Below are 9,151 nucleotides of genomic sequence, written 5' to 3'. Positions count from 1 at the left end.
CGGACCGGGTTCGGAGATAGGATAACAATACAATCCCCGGCCCATACTGAATTGGAGATTTTTAAAATTTGGAGATCCCTGCCCCCAACATCTTTCCCCGGAGGGGACCTCTCCCAGCGGATTTTCGGCATCCATAGGTTGACTCTCTTAAAAGTTAATTGATACACCATTCGTTTACTCTCCCAGATTTTCGGCATCCATAGATTTTTAAAAGTATACTTTTACCATTCATTTACACAGAATCAGAAATACAGAATTACAAGGCTATTTCCTTTCTTACGTTCTCTCTTCCTTATTCTCTTGAAATCCCTAAATCTCATCCTCTTCTTCTTGTTAAGAGACCCAACAATTTTGCTGAAGAATAGCTTGCATGATACAAGTCCATGGAACAGGGGAAAAAAACACACACAATAAAATTAGTGTAACTAATCATGAGCCATTATTTTCCTTTTATTGATTTTTCGCTTATTGGAATGTTTGAATTCTTCTCCTATCATATGACCAAGTTTAGAAAGCAGCAGTGAAGAGAGAGAAATGCAATGAACCGAGTTTGGCAATTGGCAAATACTTGAACAGAAAACAGAGACTGCCAGGTTCCAATTTTATTTTCTGGCATGAACCATCAAAGTCATTACTAATTGTGTGATAGATGGAGCCCTCTTTCGGATTATTCATGAGTGAAATTATCATTTTCGATCAAAAAGAAATTAAACCAAAATTTGTAGCTAAACCTCATCGACTCACAAAATTGTCATATTTCTGTCATTTGTTAATATCTTAATCCCTATAATCCAAGAGATTTGTGATCACTCACCCTTAGATCTAATCTAAGGATTTAGAAAAAAACTAGTTTAATTTTTATTTTTTACTTTTATTGAATGACATATTAATTTAACTTGAACAAAAAAAATTTATAAAAAAAGGGTCTCACACTAAAACACTTTCTAACCCCAAAATTTTTGAAAGTGTTCTTCGGTAACATCCCACGTCGACCAACGGAGAGAGGGTGATGTACCTTATATGTACATACCCACCTCCATTTAGCACGAGAACTTTTGAGAGCTCAGCTTCGGAGTCATGAGAACTCCGAAGTTAAGCAAGTTTGGGCTAGAGCAATCCAGGATAGGTGACCCATTGGGAAGTTAAGCGAGTTTGAGCTTGTGAGTTCCCGGAAACAAAACCGTGAGGAGAGAGGGGGCCCAAAGCGGACAATATCGTGCTATCTGTGACATCTTCTTCCCCATGATTCGCAATTGCAGCACTTCCGAATCCGGCGTCGCGAGCGAAAATCTAAAGTCACTCAATCCCTCTCATTTCAACGTGATTAAACTTTGAGGCTCCCACAACCAAGCTCAGGTTCTTGCTCCTTTTCACTTTTGCACTCAATTTTCTTATTTGAAATCGTAAATCTGAGTGGTTCATGAACTCATATTTGAGAAATTTTCATTTTTATTTATTTCGGAACTGCATGAATTATTCCCAGTACACATCTCCTCTCGTTGGAACTATATTCCGTCGATCCCATACTCTGCAAGTGTGTGATTTTTGTCGACTACCATGTGCATATGCATCAATTATCAATACAAAACAAATCACTAAATTTATATTTGAATGCAAAGGCATAATCTGAAAAAAAAAATTCCGCTGACCTGAATTTTTTTTTCTTTGCAGAATGGCACTGAGTGTAACCATAAGTCGATTCATGCAAAACAAATCTGTTTGAAATTTTCTACAATTGTTTTTCCTTCTCTTTGACTGATTAATATGATTTTCATAAATCTTTTTTTTTTTTTTGTCAAACATTAATTTTAATCTCGGGTTATTGCAACTATGTTGTTTTTCATTGATAACATGTTGAGCAAGAAACAATCTTGAGATTTTGAAGTTTTAGAATGTGTTTTAGGGTGAGGTTTTTTTGTTTTTTTGTTTTGTTTTTGGTATTCAAGTAAAATTAATATGTCATTCAGTAAAAGTAAAAGAAAATTTAAACTAGTTTTTTTTTCTAAACCCTTAAATTAGATTCAAAGGTGGGTGATCACAAGTCTCTTGGACCACAGGGGTCCAAGAGAAAAGACTGATGATATAGGTGAATTAAAAGATTTGCAAGTATTGTGTAGTCGATCCACTTGTTCTCACAAAGAGATGTCACTAATAAAGGTGTGTGGTGACTCCATTTGTTCACACCGAAGGGTGTTCCTAGAGTGGACGATGAGAAACTCAAACTCGGATCGTGAATATAGAGGTAAATGCTATGTACATAGAACTCTCCACGTAAAAAATAATAATAATAAATAGAAACTAATTAAAATTGTTGTTTGGACCTAAACTGAAAAAAGCCCATTTAGGGATGTTTTTAATCAAAATGGGCCTTCAGCTGTTTGAAATTAGTACATTTAAATGCTTAGAAGCGTAGGCCCAATATTTCTGACTCTCCAAAATATATTCGTTGTTTACATTTTAAAATTGCTTTTATCGGGTTAATGGAGCGATTATCCAAGTTGAAACTCAAAGTTGAATTCGTCAATTGCGGAAAATCAAACGTGTTGGCGTTACTTTCCTTACACGCCAAAAATTCCTATATTAAATGTAATTGTTTATTATGTTGAAATCCTTCCACAAACAGATTGAAACTCAATTCTCTACCAAAATTCGCATCCTTCGCTATGACAATAGAGGAGAACATGTCAATCATGACTTTCAGAAGTATTTTCATACACATGGCATTCTCCATGAAATGACTTGTCCTCAAACTTCGCAATAGAATGGTGTTGCTGAATGAAAGAATCGTCTTCTCCTCGAAACAGCATGCACACTCTTGATTGGGGCTGATGTTCCTTGCCACTACTTGGATGATGCTATCATCACTGCTATTATTTGCTCAACCGAATGCCTTCTCGTGTATTTATTTGATGATTCTATTGGATACCAAGCAAAATGGTGGAAAACAATCAAATCGATATTCTCTTGATATTAGGAAGACATTGAAGTACCCAATTGTCAATCATATGTCCACTCAAAGATTGCCTAAACCATTGAAGGCGTTTATGCATCGGTTGTCTACTATTGTCATTCCCACTAAGGTGACTGAAGCATTGAAAGATCCAAAGTAGACCGAAGCAATAAAAGAAGAAATGAAGGCTCTGGAGAAAAATCATACATGGACACTAGAGATATTACCACTAGGAAAAAGAACATTTGGATGCTGATGGGTGTTTACTGTCAAACACAATGTCGATGGGTCCGTTGAAAGATACAAGGCCAGACTTGAGGCGAAAAGGTACACACAGACCTATGACAATCATAGTTCTACTATCTCTCGCAGCTAACCTAGATTGGCCACTCCATCAGTTTGATGTAAAAAATGCTTTGTTACATGGTGAACTCACAAAAGTAGTGTACATGGACATTCCACTAGGATATACAAGATCTACTCAGACAAGTGTGGTATGCAAGTTGTGAAAAGCACTATATGGTTTGAAATAGTCACCACATGCATGCTTTGGACAATTCACCTGTTGGCAATGAGGAATTATGGGTTTAAGCATAGCAATTCAGGTCATACTCTGTTCTTGAAATATCATAAAGGAAAGGTAAAATCTTTAATAATCTATATTGATGATATTATTATTACTTGGAGTGATGAACAGTAAATATCTCGGCTGTAAGACTATTTAGCTACTGAATTTGGGATGAAGAATCTAGGTGGACTCAAGTATTTCTTGGAGATTGAGGTAGCCCGATCAAAGAAAGAAATATTTCTATCTTAAAAGAAATATGTCTTGGACTTATTGACAGACACAAGAATGCTATATTGCAAACTTGTAGACACTCTTATTGTTCAGAATCACTGTCTTGGAGAATACTTAGATTAAGTTCCAACTAACAAAGAAAGATAACAAAAGTTAGTGGGAATGTTGATATTTGTCATATACTTGACTAGACATTGCTTATGCAGTGAACATAGGTAGTCAATTTATGCATTTTCTAAGTGAAGACCACATGAATGCAATTATCTGAATACTTAGATATTTGAAGTTTACACCTTGGCAAAGGACTTATGTTCTCAAAACATGGTCATATGAATATTGATAGTTACACATATGCATTTTAGGCAGGGAGTGTAACAGAAAGAAGATCTACATCTGGTTACTTTACATTCTTAGGAAGTTATTTAGTGATGTGGAAGAGCAAGAAACATAAGGTAATAGCTATATCTAATGCAGAAGCTGAGTTCAGAGGTATGACTAAAGAAATTTGCGAACTTCTTTGGCTATATAGGTTGCTTACTAAACTTGGGTATCGATCCATGTCAGTAATGAATCTCTTTTGTGACAACAATGTTGCAATAGCTATTGCACAGAATCCAAGTTAACATGATCACACCAAACATGTTGAGGTGGATCAACACTATATCAAAGAGAAGCTCAAAGCTAAAGTGATTCAATTTCCATTCGTAAATTCCAAGGATCAATTTGCATATATTTTGACAAATGCAGTTTCCAGTAAAGCGTTCCACAACTCACTGGACCAATTAGGCATTGGCAATATCTATGCACCAACTTGAGGAGAAGTGTTTGCCTGACTTGTGGACCTGCAATTACTTTCCTTACACGCCAAGGATTCCTATATTAAATGTAATTGGTTTACTTTAATTCATCATTTCCTACTGTAAATAGAATTAGGAGTTATTACTTTCCTTGACCTACAACGAGGAGAAGAATACACAAAAAAATTCCCACAAACGGGGAAGAGAAAGGCTGAGCAACAACATTAAATGTGATTTGAACCATGAAGCTACACTTCACCAACTTGTCGAAGAAAGTGTCATGCTAGGAAAAGCCACAATCGACGGTGCAAAAATCAATGTACTTGTTCACCCGTTTAAACTGCAAAGAAAGAACTAACACAGATTCAACCATCTCTTCACCAAGCGTGCAATTTCAAGAACCAATAAGCCTATAAATAGAGACAGAGCCCAAAGCTCTAAGCGACCAACAATCAACTCAACTTTTCTTCGCATAAAAAGACTTCATACTCAATCAATCCTTGATCTCATTGAACTCAACAAATCTCTCTCGCATCAAGATATCCAATTGACAATTCCTGAGTTATCTTTTTAGTTTATTGCTCTGCCAACACTTGGTATCGATTCCTAGTTGCTAGGCTTTGTTCATTTTCAACACCAGTAATTCAATTTACCATATTTACTTTACGCTATTCATTTAAAGTATGTAACGGCAATGAATTGAATAGAGAAATCTTCAGTTTAGAGTTGTTCTCTATCATTTACTTTAAGTTTGCATTTGATAACAAATTGAATCGAGAAATCTTCAATTCTAAATCATGTCTTTCTATTGAATTTAAGTTTAACAGCACACATTTAGTATTTTATACTTGTTTACTTTTACATCGGATTGGGAGAAAGCCATAAATTGGTTAAGTATTTCTAGTCCGATATGCCAATATCCAGCCCTATCAAAGGTTTCCCAGCCTGATATGGGCATTTCTAGCTCAATCAGGGGTTAATCCTTCATGATATGAACAAAACCTGTGCATAAAGTAGAATTTTAAACGTCTTTAGTTCATACAAGGCATAGAAAAGAACTAATCTTAGCCAATTCCCCACTTAGAGCACAATGGCTTGATAAATTAGAAATCAAATTATAACGCATAAATCACTAAAGATACATCTTTAATCAACTAATTTCTTTATGTTGGGCTGATCCATGTTCCAACAGTGGCACGCCTATCGCAAACAACAAATTGGACCATCTCAAGGTCTGTTACTTGGACCTCAAGCCATCACACGTACTAATTTGATCCAGTAACAGGAGAGGCTAGAACACTGCCCAGTGTGCTTGGTCCCGCATCTCTCTTTTCTGAGGTAAACAATTGTAAAGGGTGATTCTAATTGAACAAATTTTTAGCAAGGTAGCTACTAATCGGCATCTTTTAGTGCGAGGAGGGGAGGAGGAGAGGAGCAACCAGCCAACCCAACGACAAAAATGCTATCGCATTCTCTCTTTTTTCTCTGTCATTCGCTAGGGAGGGGATACTATCTTATTCTTTCTTCTATTACTTTATTTTATACAAGCAACTTGTAACTGTACAATTTTAAAAGCAACCTGTTTGTTTCTTATGGGAGCATATGCATGTGGATTTTGGATATGATGCCCTGGATTTGGATTTTCTGTTTGTTCATTCCTCAAATAAATAAATAAAATCACACACCAACTTTTTTGTTTATATTTTAAATTAAATGTGTCAAAGAACAACTACTGCATGCAGCATGCTTTTTTACATGCCATTTACCACAGTTTTGCAAGTGTTTCATCTTGCTATGAATATAGAGGAGGAATGGAGCTTAAGGGGTCAATTGGACAAAGTCCTTTTTCAGAAAGCTCTATCTTAACACCAACACTTAGAGGTTTTTAGAAACTAATTTATATACTGTTCATACCGTAGTCCACCTCGCAGATTTGGCAACTTGGACACTGATGCGCAAATGAAGTCCACAGATGCCGAAGAACTTGGTTCACTAAACTTGGCAAAGGCTACTTACACAAACTCAATGTTCAACTGAATGACTTCACTTCAATTCAAAGGTACCGACGGAATACTCTGCTCCGATCAAACACTGATTTGGTATACGACCTTGGCGACCCTGCCGAAGGGGTATTTAAGGAAGAAGTTACTGCGCCGATTGAGGATTTTAGAAACTAATTTATTTATTCTTCATGCATTTGTTTGTCTCATATTCGTCATCTCCATCTTCCTTTCCCTCCTTCAAAATTTAAATAACCTTGACTTATATTTTGATCAAACAATAGTTGTGGGAGGAGGTAAGGATCAATGTTCTGAATCATCAAAGGCACGAGCCTCCACAAACCAACTTTGAATTTTAATTTTGAAACCTTAATGTATATATATATATATATATATATATAGCAAAAGGCAAAGAATTGTGAAACATTCAAAATATCAGAAAATGTCATTGGTTAATCAAACGTTAAGAATTGAAATTATTAATTAAATGAGGATAATATAGTAAATGCACACTTTTTCATGTTAAAAAAAATTCAAAATTAAAAGAAAAATCAAATAATTGATCCTATTTTTTTAAATTCTAAAATAAATTTTAAATTTTTTAAAAAAGCCTCTCGCAAGAGCGAAAGTGCTTGCGGAGAGACTAATAAATATATAACCAAACAAAGTAAGTAAAAGTAATTTTTAATACAAAGAAAAATTCTAAACTACTTTAAATTAATCTTTTAATTCAAATTTAGGCGCAATAAAATAACCAATGGCTCTAAACCCATGTTAGCAAATAAAAATCGTCATTGAGAATATAGACCTTTTCGTTGTTTTTTCTTTTTGGAATTATATGCTCTCCTATAAAATTTAGAGACTTTCGGTTCTTTGGACATCTCTTTTTCAATAAAAGGGTAAATTTGATTGGTTGGTTGGGCAGGTGCACAACATATTCTAGAGGACGAATAGTCATGGGAGCGTGGAACAAGTCAAAAAAGAATGAATAAAGTCAAAAAAAAATGTGAAAGATGGTAATTAAATTGATAAATAAGGGGTATAACAAATAAAATAGTGAGCAGCGACTTTAAAATTGCCAATACAGAGTGGTGGTAGGTCAACAGCTCACAACGCGGCGAACATTTTGCATATTTACAAGAGAATCCTGACAAGTTCCAGCCCGGCAAAATTCCTTGTGGTTGACAAGGCCCCTTATTTCCTCATATTTATATCTTTGTCTTGATACCTTTTAGTTACTAGTTGTCCCCTTATTATTATTTTTTTATTTTCTTATATTAACAAAAATAACAATGCACGAAATATTCCCTAATAGTCCATAATCTTCTTGTTTTACATATAATAAGAAATCATGAATATATACAATTTTTTAACACAAGGAATTTATCATCTTGCCATAGAACAAGATAAAATCAAAATGGAGTTCTCGAGTATGGAAATTTCTACATATTCTCTTATTGAATACAACTTCAATATAAGGCCTTGTATGAAATTCAAGTTTTACTTGTGAACATGGAAATGATGGTTGTCACTCAATAGATACAATCACTAGCATATTAAGGAACATGGAGATGCAGATGCATGTTGCCTTTGCTGAGGTTTGGTAGTGTGCTCTAGGTGTTCGATGAATTGCCTCAACCAAGGCTTGAAGGTGCTGGGTTGTTGTTATGCGCTAGGTTATCTTTTTTTTTTTCCTTCAAAACATCTATGCCAAAATGACGTCATTTTGGACCAGGGCCTAAAAAAGAAGAAGTAATTCGTGGGCTTCAACAAGCTCTGATGTATGGGCTGCTTAAAACATGATAAAGGGCTTATAAAACAAAAGGGCTTTTAACAAGCTCTCTTTTTCTTCTTGTTAAATTAATTGTTTGGCTTAAATTAATTGCGGGTGAAGATAGTTTCCAATTCGAGAATTCTTTCTCAAGACGGCAATTCAGCTACTTTTTCTCAAACGCAGACACACTTTTTCTGTTCTTTCCTTAGCAAATTATTTTTATAATGAATTTTCTAGGTCCGTCAGTGGATATTGCACCTATACTTTACTTTTAGCATGAATGTATAAGGAGCCCAACTCCTTATAAACTCGTGATAGGTTAATGTGGTAGAAATATTGGGATGTTTTGCTATCCCAATCAATTATGTGTGACAAAACGTGATTGGTTAGTAAAAACAAAACAGTACTATCTTAGTGACATAAAAGTTTTTTCCACTAGTTCAACCATTTTCTTTGTTGATCATCATGATCAAATGACAAGTGAAATTAGTGGCAACTAAAAGTAATTAAACACAAAACTAAAAGGCATAACTTGGACTTGGAGAGAGAATGCCGGTAAAACAAGGTAGTGAGGAAATAAGGGCCTAAAAGCTAGAAGTGCCAGCCAGAGTTGGTGTGAAATCGTAATGGCAGTTACAACGCGGCGAACATGTCACGCATATTTAGAACTACACAACCACCCAGTAATACCGGAAGTTGCGGTTCCTAACTGGACACGCTTTCATCCAAGCCCTTCTATTTTCTTATATTTGTATCTCTGTCTTGTCTACTTATTTTATTCTCGAGTTGCCCCCTCTCAATGAATTTTTTTTCCCTACAAATATGTAGACA

Source organism: Prunus mume, linkage group LG5, assembly GCF_029339155.1.
Source record: "Prunus mume cultivar Tortuosa linkage group LG5, ASM2933915v1, whole genome shotgun sequence".
Classification (NCBI taxonomy): domain Eukaryota; kingdom Viridiplantae; phylum Streptophyta; class Magnoliopsida; order Rosales; family Rosaceae; genus Prunus; species Prunus mume.
The sequence above is the reverse complement of the archived record's forward strand: the minus strand, read 5'-3'. Positions refer to the sequence as shown.